Here is a 16,790-nt window from a genome sequence, read left to right on the forward strand (position 1 = left end):
TTTGGCAAGACGCGGTTTTTGAGAAGGGGATAGGAAAAGGATCTGCTCCGAAGGGCAGAACTAGATAGAGGGGGCTGTTTCACGAATGAAGGCAAATATACGTGTCCCAGGATAATGTTGCAGGATCCAATCCGGGTCGGTCACTGGAACCAGAGGCTTACTCTTCCGAGCTTTTGGACTCATGCTGGATAGAGACCATCCTCAGGGAACTTCTCTCTCACCGGAATGTGAGAGAGGTGGCTGTTTTTTCCTCCGCTGCACCATCTTCTATCTCCCAAGGATAGGAGATTGTTTTTTCATCTATAGATGGCATCTGAATCCAAACCAGAGCACACCCGCATGCATGCCTTTACGGCTTGTTTTATTGATTGAAGCTTGGTGACCTGTTTATTTCGCATGCTGAGCCATAAACCATGATTTGCAAAGGCATGCATTTGCAAATGAGCCACGTGGTTCTGCGCGCCGAGTGTGGACCCAGCTGTTGCCAGCCATTCATTATTTCAGAGATAAACCTTCCAGAACCCCAGAGGTGAGAGGTAAATCCTGCAGAAAGGATGATTCTAGTAACTTGCACTAGCAAAGCTTAAATATGTGATTAGCGGTCAAATAAAGGACAAAGAAGCAACCGATAGAAATAGCCTGTCCTATCACAAGGCACAATCAATTTGAATTTACCAGTCAAGCAATTATAGTGAGTTAGTTTGATCTATTGGTTAAGGCACCAAGCTAGAAAGTGGGACATCGCGAGTTCTAGACCCACCTTAGCCAGGATAGCCAGGTGGGTGATCTTGGGCGAATCACCAGGAGACTGTGAGTTCTAGTCCCACCTTAGCCATGAAAGCCAGCTGGGTGACCTTGGGCCAATCACCAGGAGACTGTGAGTTCTAGTCCCATTTTAGCCATGAAAGCCACCCTGTGATCCCTTAGTTTGGGATAGAGTCAGGGTAACTGAATGGAGCTGAGCATTTAATGGCCAGATACCCTTCCTGAGTCAGCCATGCAGAATTTGCAGCAGAAATTTTTTTATTTGAGCCCTAGGAGAGAAATATCTGCTACTACCTAGGACTGAACCTCAACCTTCCCAGTTGGGAGCTGAGTGTCTTCACCACCAGGCCACCCCGCCACTAAATAAACAAACAAACAAACAAACAAACAAACAAACTACGAAAAAAGGCAAGGCAAGGCATACACTATGGCAGTGGTGGTGAACCTATGGCATGCGTGCCAGAGGCAGCACTTGGAGCCCTCTCTGTGGGCACACGTGCTGTTGCCCCAACCTCGCCTCCCCCCCATGACCCCCTCCTCACCAGCAGCCCCCTGGAGGAGAGGCGCCCCTGAGTGTGGCCCACACGGAGCAGCGCAGCCAAAGACATGGCAGCCAGGCAGAGTACACAAGACTCTGCCCTCACGTCCCATCGCGCGCAGTTGATGCTGTGGGGTGCGGGCAGAGGGTGTGGCCGCCATGGCACTGCTGGGCTGCCTGGGCGATTTGCGGTGGGCCCTGGAGGCGGTGAGTGGCCCTGCGGGCAGGCGGGGTGGGGGTAGGGCAGAGGTTGGGCAGGGGGTGGAGTGGGGGCAGGGGCAGTTTTTGGACACTCAGTCTCTAAAAGGTTCGCCATCACTGCACTATGGCAATGAACCGTACTTCTTTCCAATGATACCATATGGCATCAGAGACACTTTTCTTGGACAGGGGCACCACCATATCTGTGGTAGCTGTTTTACCCTTTTTGAGTAAAATTGCTAACAAAACTAGAGTGAGTGCATAGTTCTTCAAGCTGTTTGGCAAACGGGAAAAATAGTGATGGCTCCTTGCCAGAAGGAAAACAGATTGTATCAGACAATTCTGATGCGAGTTAAAATTGGAAGCTAGACAATGGGGACAAAAACTCTTTAACATGATTTCCCGGGTCAGAATTTGGAAGAGGTTCAGTGGTTCAGAGATCCAAAATTGATGGTGAGAGGGTGCTTCCTCATCTGACGTTCAACCAAAGGAAATTTTGGCCCCTTAAGCGATCCTTAACTTAGAAAGCTTTATAAGGAACCAGAAATAAATGTATGGGGAAGGGGGGAGAGAAAGGGAGTCATGAAGTTGTAATTAAATCTGTAGAGGCGGGAAGTAATGAGTCTCTGGCCAAGCAGTGCCATTAAATAAACATGGAACAGATAGCTTAGACTTATAAGTCTACAAAAAGAATAACCAAAAGTCTGTTGGCCTGGAAAGGAAGGAAGGAAGGAAGGAAGGAAGGAAGGAAGGAAGGAAGGAAGGAAGGAAGGAAGGAAGGAAGGAAGGAAAGGAATGGAGGGAGGGAGGGAGGCTTAGGGTAGAAACCACAGGATTCTTAGCTTTTTGTAAGGCCTGATTTTTGTGTTCTGTAGTACTTAGTCTGATTTTTTTGCATAAATATGACTTCTTTCATGTATTTAGTAAAAACCACTTATTGGGTCCTGCTATATCCTTCAAGCTTCTGCTGATAGTTACTGAGTCTGGGTTGAATCCTTAGAAAAGAGAGATTGCCATTAGAGGGAGATGTTTAAATCAGAGTAGAGCTGGAAGTGACCTTGGAGGTCTTCTAGTCCAACCCCCTGCTCGAACAGAAGACTATACCATTTCAGATAGGTGGTTGTCCAGTCTCTTCTTAAAAACTTCCAATGATAGGATAGGGTAGGGTAAGGTAGGGTAGGGTAGGGTAAAGTAGGGTAGGGTAGGGTAGGGTAGAGTAGAGTAGAGTAGGGTAGAGTAGAGTAGAGTAGAGTAGAGTAGAGTAGAATATAGAATAGAATATAGAATAGAATATAGAATAGAATAGAATAGAATAGAATGGAATGGAATAGAATAGAATAAAATAGAATAGAAGAAGAATAGAAAATAGAATAAGAATAGAATAGAATAGAATGGAATAGAAGATACAATAGAATAGAAGACAGAATAAGAAAAGAGAAGATAGAATAGAATAGAATAGAATAGAATAGAATAGAATAGAATAGAATAGAATAGAATAGAATAGAATAGAATAGAATAGTTTTACACCCTCTTCTTTGTGGCAGCCCCTCAAATACTGGAATACTGCAATATTAACACTATTTAATTGTCCTCACTGTTAGGAAGTTTCTCCTTAGTTCCAGGTTGCTCCTCTCCTTGATTAGTTTCCATCCATTGTTTCTTAACTTGTCTACATGTTTATGGAGAGTCTCAATCATCCAGGTCATGGCTGTCCCAAAGGTGCTTTTTCAGGAGGCAACTGGACTTTCTTGTTTTTCTTTGAAGATGTTTCACTTCTCAGAAACTTGTTGGATGCCTTCAAAAAAAAAAAAAAACCACAGTTCAGTTGCTTCCTGAAAAAAGCACCTTTGGGATGCCCTGCCTACAGGTGCCTTGGTAAATAAGTTGACAGAAATGTAGAGTTGAAAAAGCATTGGGGTGACTGAGATGTTCTGACTCCAATATAGGGACGATATGGCTTGGTACCTGGAACAGGGTCCAAGAGACCTTGAATTTCCTAGTATAGAAGTGACAGTGTTAGAGCAGGTGACCCAGAGTGGCTTTTTTTTTTTTGAAAAGCACCTTTGGGACAATTATGAACTGGATGGTTGAGAATAATCTCCATAGCAGACACAGAGCAGATGACCTTTGGCTAAATTAAGTTAGTGGGGTTCTTTACACTTATGACTGTTGCAGCATCCCTCCATGGCCATGTGCTCAAAATTCAGACATTTGGCAACTGAGTCATATTAATGATGGTTGCGGTATCCTGGGGTCATGTGACCACCTTTTGCAACCTTCAGACAAACAAAGGCAGATTCATTTAACAACTGTGTTACTGACTAAACAATAACAACAGTGATTCACTTAACACCTCTGGCAGGAAAAGTAGTAAAATAGGTCAAAACGTATTTAACAATTGTCTCACTTAGCAACAGAAATGTTGGGCTCAACATTGTGGTCGTAAGTCAAGGACTATCTATATAGTCAACAAAAATACGTGCAGTCAAGGTCATGGTTTTCCCAGTTGCAATGTATTTCTCTGAAAGTTGGACCATAAGAAAGGCTGAGCGCCAAAGAATTGAGGCCTTTGAACTATGGTGCTGGAGAAGACTCCTGCGAATCCCCTGGACTGCAAGGTGATCAAACCGGTCAGTCCTAGAGGAGATCAACCCTGACTGCTCTTTAGAAGGCCAGATCCTGAAGTTGAAACTCAAGTACTTTGGCCACCTAATGAGAAGGAAGGACTCACTGGAGAAGAGCCTAATGCTGGGAAAGATGGAGGGCAACAGAAGACAGGGACGACAGAGAATGAGGTGGCTGGATGGAATCACTGAAGCAGTAGCCATGAGCTTAAATGGACTCCAGAAGATGGTAGAGGACAGGAAGGCCTGGAGGAACGTTGTCCATGGGGTCGCAATGTGTCGGACACGACTTCGCAACTAACAACAACAAATCTATATAGAAATGACAGTATCAAAACATATGACTTTTTGCCTAAACTGGTGGGTGCTTTTTTATATTATGAAAAGTTGCTACAGTTGGTATGATAACGCATATAATTACGGATTCATGATTGAATCGTTCCTTCTCTTAAGAGAAGTAGAAAGTCAACCAATATTGCAAAGACTTTTTATTTGCTGATTTTTTTTCTCCTACGAAAAGAATTCCTACTGGGTAATTTGCAGTAGAAAAGCAGGATACAAATGAAATCCTTACTGATTTGAGATCTTTATCAAGTTATAAATATGAAAAATCCTTCCTGTGGCTTTTCTCCTCCTGATGTAGTTGATAAGAACAGCTGAAGTCTTCAAATTAAATCTTAATGGAATTCGAGCGTGTGTTTCATCTCTATACTAATAAAAACTCAACAGTTTTCATTTCTCCAAGCAAGGAGAAAAACTGGGGCAAGAGAGACACATGTTGATAATTAGATTCATAATTAGCTATCTGCCTGTGGATAATTTTGCCAGGATCAAGACAAAATCTAGGAAAGCTTTGGTGACCCAAAAGTACACTTTTGTTAAACAGAAAAAAATTAAGAAATTAAAACAATCAACTATTTGGCTATTGTTTATCTGAAGCAATGCAGTATTTGGGTTGCTCAGATTTGTCATTGCAATTTGATAAAATCAGTTGCAATTGCTCATGATTCACACTAGGACTCAGTGATTTAAAATCACTCATAATTTTTAATTGGCTGTATTTTAGCCTCTTAAGAATCAGAACTACCAATGCTTTATCTGCCTTCTTCAAACCTGACATTATAGTGTGATTTAGTTTTCCTTCTCTTTCCTTTCTTTTTTCCACTCAAATTTTGTTTTTGTTTTTTTAAAAGTTTAAAATGGGACATGGTGAATAAAACTAAGCATTCTTGGATGTCTCTCAGCCAATTAAACAATAAACTGCAGTCAGCTTCCAAGGATACCATAGTTTTGATAAATAGATTTATAGTGCATTAGCAAAGTTAATCAGTGTCCAGGCTCTATGATAAGTTGCCTAGGCCAGAGGTCCCCAACCTTTTGGGCACCAGGGACTGGTTCCATGGAAAGAGGTTTTTCCATGGACCAGAGCGGGCGTGGTTTTGTGTGCTGCCTGCATCCCACGGATGGGGCTTTGCGTATTTGTGCGGACTGGTTGCTGGCATGCCGTGGCCCAGTACTGATCCATGGACGGTATTGGGGACCCCTGGCCTAAGCTACACCTCATATATCAACGGCTTCACTGTAAGAATTAAGGGAGTACAGTCTAAAAACAAGTGCATCTGCAACCCAAAGTTAGCAAAGTTAATGATGAGGGTGGAGGTTCGTTCTCTGAGCTTGGGAATTGGTTTCTGAACATTACGTTACCAAGCTAGGTAACATCTTCAGTGGAATTTAGGGGGTGTCAGTGTTCTTCTGCTTATAAGGGCTTGGTGTGGTCAGTAGATCTTGTCATAATCAGGTCATATCAGGTAAGGGTCACATCAGTTCAGGGTTTTGTAATGGATCGGGTGCAGGTGTGTCAAGTGAGGGTCTTGTGGTAGGTCTTGTAATGTGAACGAACCCCCACCCTGATCCTACACTTACAGATATTTGCCACTATTACAAAGGCAGTGATGTTATTTCAAAAGAATTCCAACAACTGCCGGGTATGAATTGGAAGCCCCATTTATAGTGAATTAAAGGTTGATGTGCTGGAAGCCGCTTTCTGGTGTTTATGTGAGGTAGTGGAGTATAAGCCACACTTTGGAGGGCCAGGGGATGGTTTCCAACTATCATCTCTTTTAGTATGATAATTGTCTGGTTTCAGTTTGCTCATGACCACAAGATGACAAAATTGCCACTTGTGTAACATGAGGAGGGATAATTTTTCCTGCCTGTAATATTACTCCAGAAGTACGGGGTAGTCCTCAACTTACAAGCATTTGTTTAGTGCACCAAAGTTGCAGCTATCTTACTCCAGTCTACTCAATATTATTTTCTTTAGAGGAAATCAACCTCTCGCTTTCCAGATGTTTTGTCATATTTCTTGGCCATTGTTGCCAAAGTTGATTTGTGTTATGGAACCTATAATCCAAAAGATCTGTAGGACACCAGATTACTTCAGGGTATCTCAGCTATCAACATTTATCTGAAGGTTTTAATTGGAAATGCAATCAATGAGATTTGGATCCTTCTTCTTGCAAAACATGGACCTTTCCATTGAGTTATGCAGAGTTCCACTGAATAAAGCAATGTTTCTAAACCTTGGCAATTTTGACATGTGGGGACTTCAACTCCCAGAATTCCTCAGCCAATGTGCCTGGCTGAGGAATTCTGGGAGTTGAAGTCCACTCATAAAAGGGCCATGTTTGAAGACCCCTGGCCTAAATGAAAATGTTTTGTCCTCTGCTGAGTGCATGGAGATGCCAGATGCAGGGCACTGCCAAAATCCTATCCTAATCCTATCCTAATCCCTTCCTAATTCCCATTTCTGAAATATTAGAAAGTGTACTACTCTTCTGACAATAATTCTGTATGTTTAACTTGGAAAAAAAATAATAATTGCTTTACAGCGCTCACCAACTTTGAAGATGACGATAAGACATAATAATTGCTTTTTGTGTCGGTGGGAAAAGCTTTTTCTAATGACCTTTTGTTCGAGTTCTTTTCTTTGCCTTTCACAACAACTGACTTACAGAATGGAATTTGGGAGACTGCAGGACTCGTGGAGGTTGTGCTGAAGTACACTTCTTCCTTCCTGTTGAGCTTTTTGAAGTGCTGGCTGTGAAAAATTGCATGCTCTAAGTTGATGTGACCCTTTCTGCGGCAAAGCTGTAAAGTGGCTGAAAGATTACCATAAATGACTCCTTCCCCCCCCCCCAAAAAAGGTTTATTTCAAACCATATAATGCAAAGTATGCTTTCGGGGCTTATATCATTTGGAAAGGCTTATCTTTCAAAGCAATATGCTGGGGATGTGAAATAAACTATGGCCTTAGATATATTTCCTCTTTTTCATGCACATCTTAGGTGTGTGTGTGTTTAATCACAATAGCACATCCCTAAAAAGGTGCATTTAGTTTCATGCCTGTCTTCCTATAATATCTCAGATCTAAGCCATGGTTCCTACACTCTCCCACACTGGGTTCCTCTTAGATGTGCAAAAGGTCCCTTCCAACTTTATTATTATTATTATTATAGTCCTTCTTTTCATTAAAATAGACAATTGCAATTCTTGCAATTCTTCATATGTTTTAGCCCCAAGGCCTCTAATCATCTTTGTTGCTCTTCTCTGTACTCTTTTTAGAGCCTCAACATTCCTGTGGCTTCTTTATGGTAGTTGACTTCCTCTTCTTTCTTTGGAGCAGCTCACTGGGTTGGTGATGAAGCAAATCATCTTCCTGTTAGTTCGGTTGTGTTGGTTTCACTGTTCCACACGGCTCTTTCAAAGCCTTGATGGAAGGGCTTCTTGAGCACTACTGAAAACTATTGCTGTGTTCAGACCAAGGCCAGGGGTCTGTGGGCAGCATCAGGGTCCAGCGGTGTGGTTGAGAGGCCACCATGAAATGCCTCGTGAACAGCACTAGCATTGAAAGGAGAAAAAAACGTATGTTGAAGAACAGACTTTAGGCATTCACAAAAGTAATCCCCCCTCCCAAAAAAAGGCCGAAACTGCAGAAAACCTCATGTGTGTCCTTAGGTCTGGGCTCTATCAATTGGCTCTGCACAGAATTGTGGATAATGAGGGTCAGCTGTATATGAGGGCTCCGTGACTGGCAGAGAACATCATTTATCTGTCGAATATGGGGCAAAACCTTAAGCGAGCATTGAATATATATAAAAAAAATGGGCCAATTTCAGTCTGCTAGTTCTCACCCTTTTGACAGTCAGTGGCAGAATATTCACGATGCCACTGCTGAAACCTTCTTTTCTTTGAAATTGCATTTGACCTTTCTTCCCCCCCCCCCCTTAACTTTTCTCTTTCCTCCTTGTCTTGCTCAGTTCTGGGCGTTCCTATCTCTCAATCTTTAAAGATGTGTGTGGCATTTCCTGCCCTTCACTGGGAGAAATAATTAAAGCTGAGTAAAAGGAGACAAAAAAAAAAAGATTTCTTGGAAACCACCAGCTTACACTTTTTTTCTCACTGAATTGAATTGAGCTCTCTTTCTGAGCGATACCCATTTTGGGGAAACAGCTGATGCCCGGGGACAATTTTTCTTCCCCAGAGGCAAAGAGGCAACGTGCTGAACATCTTTCTTTTCCTCTTGGCTTGAAACCTTGGTTTATTGTATTCCAATTTTACAACAGTATTGCATTACCATTTTTTTTTACAATGCTGAAGTGCTGGTTTCTTTTCATCCTGGATTACAGAGTAAATCATTAATCTTTAAGGAACAGAACGCAGACATGTAAGAAATGTAAACAGGGATGAGTTCGCGTGAATGGCCTGAACATAGACAATAGTCTGCCCCAATTATAGAAAACAGCAGGAGGTCAATGTGCATGATCTTAATTAGGCAGAAGGTTTAAAAAGGACTTATCCCTGCTGTGATATTCCTCCACACTTTTTTCCCCTTAGGGCAACAAGTCACTTTTTACATTGTATTTGGCTCCTGAAAGCATGAAATGCTCAGATCCTGAGCGTATGTGTGAATGCATCCGTGTAAACAATCTTGCAATCTCATCTTTCACTGAAGAACAAATGAACAGGAGGCTAGCATACTGCAAATGAAGGGGACTCCCAAATCTAAATCTTGATTTTCAAGAACGTTCCCCAATCCTACATAAAACTCAGGCAGTTTTAGAAAGAAAATATGCTAAAGGCTCTATACAGGCTGTGTGGGGTGAATCCGTAAATCAGCCATCAGTGAAAGTGTGCATGGTATAGGATTTCCTGCTTGAACAGGAGACCTTAAAGGTCCCTTCTAACTCTGCTATTCCGTTAATGCGCTTTCAACATGCCCAATGGTTGAGAATAGCACTTAGACTTATATCCCACTCCATAGCACCTTACATCACTCTCTGAGTGGTTTACAATGTCAGCATGTTGCCCACAACCATCTGGGTCCTCATTTTACTGACCTCAGAAGGATGGAAGCCTGAGTCAACCTCAAGCCCCATCAGGTTCAAACTCCAGGCTGTGGGCAGAGTTAGCCTGCAGTGTTGCATTCTAACCATAGTGCCTCCAGGGCTCAGAATGGAAAAACTAGTAGGATGCTCTGTTGACTGTTGGATAAGTCCCTTGGAAATGCATCTTTCTCAGCTTCCTCTTGGTAGACGTGGTGCTCTTTGCTTGCTATCCAATTTCTTGCCAGCTTTCCCAGTAGACCAGAGAGAAAACACAAACAGAATAAGAGACCTGTGGCACAGTGGTTATAATGCAGTATTGCAGGCTGACTCTGCCCACTGCCAGGCATTTGATCCTGACCAGCTTAAGGTTGACTCAGCCTTCCATCATTCCAAGGTCAGTAAAATGAGGACCCAGATTGTTGGGGGCAAGAGGCTGACTCTGTAGAGAGGCTGTAAAGCACAGTGAAGCAGTATATAAGCCTAAGTGCTATTGCTATCAGGAGCCCTGGTAGTGCAGTGGTTAAGGTGCAGTATTGCAGGCAAATTCTGCCCACAGTCTGGAGTTTGATCCTGATGGGCTTGTGGTTGAGTCAGCCTTCCATCCTTCTGAGGTCAGTAAAATGAGGATCCAGATTGGTGGGGGCAAGAGGCTGACTCTGTAAACCACTTAGAGAGGACTGTAAAGCATTATGAAGGTGTAAAAGTCTAAGTGCTATTGCTATGAGCAAATTCTACTTTATTGTAAAGCTACATTAACAGAACCCTTGCAGGTCTCAAGTACAAATCTCCCACCATCTCTTTACAGCCTGAGACTTTAGGGAGGCTCTTTCTGAGTTTCTTTCTCTGTCCATTACACAGCTGTGGATTCTTCCCTCTCTTAGCTGATCATTTCCCAAGCAGCCTCTTCCCCTTCCTTCAGCTCCCGAGGTCATTCCCACATACCATTACATTTTCTCTAGATACCCCAAAAGCGAAAGTTCGAATTGATGTTGGAACAAAAAAATGAAGGAGGCAACTTCTCACCGTCTTTCAAAGGATATCAGCAGTGAACTCTGTGATCTGAATAGAAAACAAAATGCTTTTCTGGGATGGGTGGATGAAAGCTGAAACACCAGCATCTTTTTCATCGCCTACTTTTAAAGCACGAAGCCAAAGTTGAAATGCTTCTACATCCCAACCTAACCATCTGCAGAGTTATTTATTTATTGGATTTAGAGAGCACCTAAGTCTCTGGGCAGCTTACGGCGTTAAAAGATAATGAAACAATGAAAAATAGAAATTGTGCATGCCCAGGAAAAAAAAAATTGCTTCAGAGAAATAGAACTATAGAAATGCTTGATACCCACCTTACTTAAAGCTTGGGGGAACAGCCAGAATTTCAGAGGTTTCTTGAACATTATCGGGGAAAGAATATCTGGGGTGGATGCTGTTTGACAGGGCAGGAGCTGAGGGCTGGAGTAACACAAGGCAGGTGCTATGAGTGGCCTAGGTTTACTCATTCTTGGTTGTGTGAATGTGCCTATAAACAGCAGTATAGCAGTAACTTATGAAATTCAACTTCTTCCCGGTACAATAAAAGGCTCTGGTTTATTTTGCTAGCTAATATGCTTGATCTTAGTTGAGTGATGGTTCTGAGATCACAAGCAGGCTCTTTTTGTGTGGAAGTTGAGATGAATGTGAGCCAGTTCTTGGGTTTATAAGCAAGATTTCTGCAGTGTGTTTGTGATACCAGAGATCAGTTCTTCTTGTCTGAGGAAGCTACAGCTAAGCATTTATTTCCCATTAGCTAATAGTCCAGCTGTGCAAAACACATTCCTTGCACTGTTAGCTAGTCCAGATTTGAACAAATTGCAATTGAAGAACTCCGTGTATTTCATTATAATTTCACCAGCTAGACCTGGATAGTTTTAGTGTTTCAATCAGAATTCCTATGGTCTTCTTGCTTAGGAGACAGAGCAGTTTCCGGACTAAGTATTTGAGACCGTGATCACCTTTCTCTTCTCATCCTCCATGGAAGAGAATCGGTGGTTCACAGGGCACATACATGGCACACACATTTTGCCTTGGAAGATCTTCACGTCTTGTTTCTTGACACTAAAAAGCTGGGTGACTAATAATGGATTGTTGTTTAAGGTAGGTGACACGTTCTTACTCTGAATATGGCTATACAGATAGTCTTTAGCTTACATTTATTAATGTAAGCTTATTAAACATTTATTTAATAATCATTTGAAGTTACAGCAGCAATGAAAAAAGTGACTTATGACCATTCTTCACACTTATGACCATTGCAGCATCCCAGTGGTGGGATTCAAATCCCTGAACAACTAGTTCTCTGTGTGGATGCAGGCCTGGGCGTCTGAGGACTAGAACAGACTTCCGGAAGTGGCATCCCTGCACTTCCAGTGGGCCATTCTAGGCCCTCCTCCAGGCCTCCCAGGCATTGAACAGACTTCCAGAAACAGTGTGCATTCACTCGGTTCTCTGATCTCAGCAACATTTAGCTACCGGTTCTACTGAACCGGTGCGAACCAGCTGAATCTCATCACTGCAGCATCCCCACGGTCACATGATCAAAATTTCGGTGTTTGGAAACTTGCATGTATTTATGATGGTTGCAGTATCCTAAAGTCTTTCCAAGTCCAAGCCGGCTTTCCATTGACGAGCAAAGTCCATGAGGAGAGCTGGATTCACTTAATGACTGTGTGTTCACTTAACAACTGCCGTGATTCACTTAACCATGGCAAAAAAAATTGGTTATAAAATGAAGTGCATCTCACCTCACACCTGCCTAGTTTAGCAACCAAAATTCTCATCCCAATTGTCATAAATTGAGGACTGCTTACAGAACACTGTACTCATTTAAAGAAAAAAAATTGCAATATTGCGCCTTTAGTAATATTTCATTGGTAGCCGGGCCCAGTTAATTTTTAGATAAATTCCATAGAAATGCCAAATCTCTTGGAAAGAAATGCCTTGTAACCTTAACTCTTTCAAGCTTGGGATTCTTGTGGTTTCAACCTGGATGAATGGAAGAATTAAAATCCCTTTGCAAGGCTGCACATAATTCCGAGAGCCCAGCTTAAGCTGTGGGGAGTACGAATCAAGATTGCTTCTAAGTGAGCAGCTTGCTCTATCCAAATTTATAAAGGTCCTTTCCATAAAAATGTGACCTCCATTTAAAGGTGATTTCAATTTTTCCCCTTCTCTCTTTTGTGAAGAGCTGAAGCCTGAAAGTGCAGTAACAGCTTCTCTGCAGATCGGTGCTGGAGGTGGTCAGTTAATCATTATCCCCAGAGCCTATTCTTCAGTTGGACATAAATACATTGTTCATGAATTAATGGGAAGCCCAAACTGTAGCAGCTCCTGTTAACTATCAACTTGCATTGGAAAAACAGAGAGAGGAAAAGAGAGAGGCCATTTCCCTAAAGCCATTTCCAATTCTTTCTCGCTATTACTTAATGTCCAAATGAGACATTGGTAGTCTGAGAAATAATGAAGAGAATGCGTAAAATACTGACAGGTAGGCTAGCTAAGTGTGGATTTTACAAAATGTTTAAAGATTTGTGTCTTGCATGTCAACTCAAAAGGAAGATCCTGAAGAAATGTAAGTATTTCTTCTACAGAGTTCATTTCATAGTTGCTGCTTTACAGCGTATGGTAGAGACACGTTAGTGAGAAGTGATTGTTACAATTTGCTGTTGTCAAAGCCCAGTCTCATGCTTTCCAAATGATTCGTTATGTGCCATCAAGCCGGTGTCAATTTTTAGCCACCTTTGATCAGGATAATCTTCCCTCAGTTTGGTCTTTCAGATCTTCTAATGGTGTGCTCTTTTGTCCCATTTTTTCCCCAGCTTCACAGACTTCTTTCTTCAGAATAGTGCATTGTTTTTGTTCATCTTTTATCTATAAAATTGGAGCAGTCATTCTTTGGGAGTCCATGAGTACTTACTTTGCAAAATGGCAGTCCTGGTAGACTTGGACAATTAAGCAAAGCCCAAATAAAGCTCCCTTTATTTTTGATTGGATTTCTGGGCAGGTGACAACGTTTATAATGAAAATAATTGTGGAGGAATGTGGTCCGTAATTGCAGGAGGAAAGGGCTCTTTACCAGAGTCTAGAATGTTTGGTGGGCAGAAAGAGGGCTACGACAAACCCTCCTTAGCAATTCACAGACTATATGTATAGTTATTGCAGATATTTGCTTTAGTCTGGCAAAATTCTGTCTGTAGGCAAGCAACAATAGAGGAACAACTCAGAAGTAACTCCACATGTCATCTTTACTTCTATAGGCCTAATAGTAATGGAGTGTAACACAATCCCCTATTTTTGTTTTTTAAGAATGACCTTTCTGGAGCTAGTGGCATTCTTGTAAATCAAGAGAATACTAGCAGCTGGCACTTTACTATAGAGCAGACCAGCTCCATACTTATTTTTTAAGTTGATATGGAGCCCTTAGGGAGGGTCTTTCACATAGACAATTGCCTTGTAATGATCTCCTATTCAGAATAGAATACATAATTAGGTATTACGACACTTCATTAAGGATCAATACATTAGGCAAATAAGTGCAATGGACAAGTTAAGATGGATGGGCCATTAAACTATTACGTTTCCATCTTGAAATCATATTTTAGGATCAAAACTCTATTTGCTCCATTTTTCCAGTTGCACAATTTGCAGAGAATTTGACCAGCTAATTTGTGGCTAACTCTGTTTTCGACACCGACTGCAATCAAAATGGTTCTTTGACACAAATGCACATATAAAGAGGAGAAAAACCCGATGCTAAATTAATGAAGACAGAGGGAGAAAGATATACTGCCCAAAGACATATTAAGCAAAACCAGCCCATTGTTTTGTTTGTGCCATCATTTATAACAGATTTGAATGCCTTGCCTAAGACATTACGAAAATTTAAATTCACAGTTGATTGGATTTCTGTTGGTTTCATTAGATTATCTTTCTCAATATTCAGTAGATGTACTGCTTTATGAATGAGAGTCCGAAGCACAGATTTCTCATATGTGTGTGTGTGTGTGTGTGTGTTTGTGTGTGTCTGAGAGAGAGACATTGTGCTCTCACCATTCTTTGGTGCATTCAGTTTGGGGGCATGGGATAAGGAGAATTCTGCCTCTATGCTAAAATATGATCTTATGGTATTATTTATTGCAGTGGTTCTCAACCTGTGGGTCGGGACCCCATTTGGGGTCGAACGACCATTTTACGGGGGTCGCCAAACAAGGCTGTCCGCCATTTTCCCCCCTTTTTCTTTGGCCACGCCCCTGGCACCCGGTGATGTATAAGTGGTTGGGGGTCACCACAACATGGGGAACTGTATTATGGGGTCATGGCATTAGAAAGGTTGAGAACCACTGATTTATTGCATCCTTACCTGGAAGCCTCCATCAACATATGCTATTGTGTAATACCGAGCAAAATATCTGCTTTTCCCCCCCACTCTCTGGGATTTGCTTTTTAAAACAAGAGTTTTAAAGCCATGGAGCAGTCATTCACTTCCATATTCTGTAGCATTTCAAGCTCTACTACCTACACAAGTTTTGGATGCCTTCCAATCAATAGTTTGACATCCATCTTTTTCTGTTGCTTTGATCTTTGGCAAGGATCTCTACCAGATTATTGCAAGATTTCCTGTCTTTTCACCAGGACTCATGCTTGCCCTGAAATTGCTAAGCTATAACTCCTGGCTGTATGGGGGTTTCAGGGAGCTGTAAATAAAGAATATTTGAAGGGCCGCATATTATCAACCCTAGTTTATAGTTTTGGCCTCTGTTAAGGACCACTCTATGAAAGCGAAAAACTGGATTTGGAAGAAGAAACAGAGTTGAAAGAGCACTAAGTAATTAGCAAAGTCAACCAGTATCAAGGCTCTGTGATGAACTGGCTTGATAAATAACCCTACACATCACCTCATACATTGACACTTCCCTGTAAGAATTAAGGGAGTGCAATGTAAAACAAGTCCATCTGGAACTGGGCAAGATAGATGTTAAGAAAAACAACAGTTTAACAAAGTTAATGATGTTAACTTTAAGAGCTGTGGTTGTGCAATGGTTAGAACGTAGCATCGCAGGCTAATTCTGCTGACTGCCAGGGGTTTGATCTTCACCATCTCAAGGCTGACTCAACCTTCCATCCTTCTGAAGTAAGTAAAATGAGGTCCCAGATTGTTGAGGGCAAGAGGCTGACTCTGTAAACCCCTTAGAGAGGGCTGTAAAGTGGTATATAAGTCTAAGTGCTATTGCTATTGTTATTGCTATGATGTTACAAAAGAATTCTAGCAACTGCTGGGTATGATTTGGAAGCCCTATTTATAGTGAATTAAAGGTTGATGTACTGGAAGCCATTTTCTGGTGCCTGTGTGAGGTAGTGGAGTATAAGCCACTTTGGGGGGCAGGGGGATGGTTTCCAACTATCATCTGTTTTAGTAAGAGTATATAGTCTGGGGAAAGCATTTCAATATGCCTGGATGGCAAAACTTACTAGTTCCACCCTTGTAGCGTCTTTGGCATGTATTCAAATTTGTGAGGAATAAAAATGGTGGCATTGGCAAGGCCTGTTTGAATTGGACTGCACTTTCCAAGCGTCAGAGCTGCCATCTTTCTCTCACTTCTATGCTTTGCTTAGATACCAGTCTGCCATACATTACGGGGGGAGGAGAGCTCACGGGGATGTTATGGAGGAGACCTGCAAGCAAGACATGGGAAACCGAAAGCATTAGTTGTGCCATCCAGAGACATCTCAAAGTCGAGGTCCTGGGAATTGAATGCAGCACCTATCCATCTGCCAATCATGACAGGGATGTTACCAAATACCTTCTCTAAATGTGAATGGACAATGGGTGAATAAGGAGGGGAGTGGCCTGTGGAAGGAGGAAGTTAACCTTGGGATTTTCACTCTCAAATTTTAGTTCTGGCTTTGTACTACTGTAACCATAGTATGGACAGTATTTAATATTTATTTGCTATGTATATGTAGGGGTGTGGGTCTATACATATGTTGTACACAGTATGCTTAGGTGTGTGTCATGTATGTGTTTCACTTGGAGAGCGGGCAACTAAATTTCATTTTTGATGTGTGCCGTTGTGCCCACAGTAAAAAAAATGACAATAAAGGTTGCCTTGCCTTGCCTTACCTTATCTTATATCTTATCTTGTAGTAAAAGAAATCTTTTTGCTACAAATGGAGTTGAGATGGTTTTTTCCTCCTAAGGGACCAAGTTGGAATTTTCACCTACTCAATGAGTGAACAAAA

The 16,790-nt window shown here is 41.9% G+C and overlaps 1 protein-coding gene across 5 annotated transcripts in view; it reads left to right on the forward strand.

Moving 5' to 3' along the window:
• Nucleotides 1–16,790, forward strand: part of TENM1 (teneurin transmembrane protein 1) — a 324,284-nt gene that overhangs the window by 14,669 nt on the left and 292,825 nt on the right. Inside the window, exon 1 of one of the 5 annotated variants that reach the window (XM_039348749.1) lies at nucleotides 12,926–13,038. The exons of the other annotated variants lie outside the window; for them this stretch is intronic. The gene's annotated coding sequence lies outside the window, so the exon portion shown is untranslated. Of the gene's footprint in view, nucleotides 1–12,925; nucleotides 13,039–16,790 lie in introns of those variants that run through there. 5 annotated transcript variants of the gene reach the window in all.

Source organism: Crotalus tigris, unplaced genomic scaffold (genome assembly GCF_016545835.1).
Source record: "Crotalus tigris isolate CLP2741 ecotype Arizona unplaced genomic scaffold, ASM1654583v1 scf7180000018172.2679963, whole genome shotgun sequence".
Lineage (NCBI taxonomy): Eukaryota > Metazoa > Chordata > Lepidosauria > Squamata > Viperidae > Crotalus > Crotalus tigris.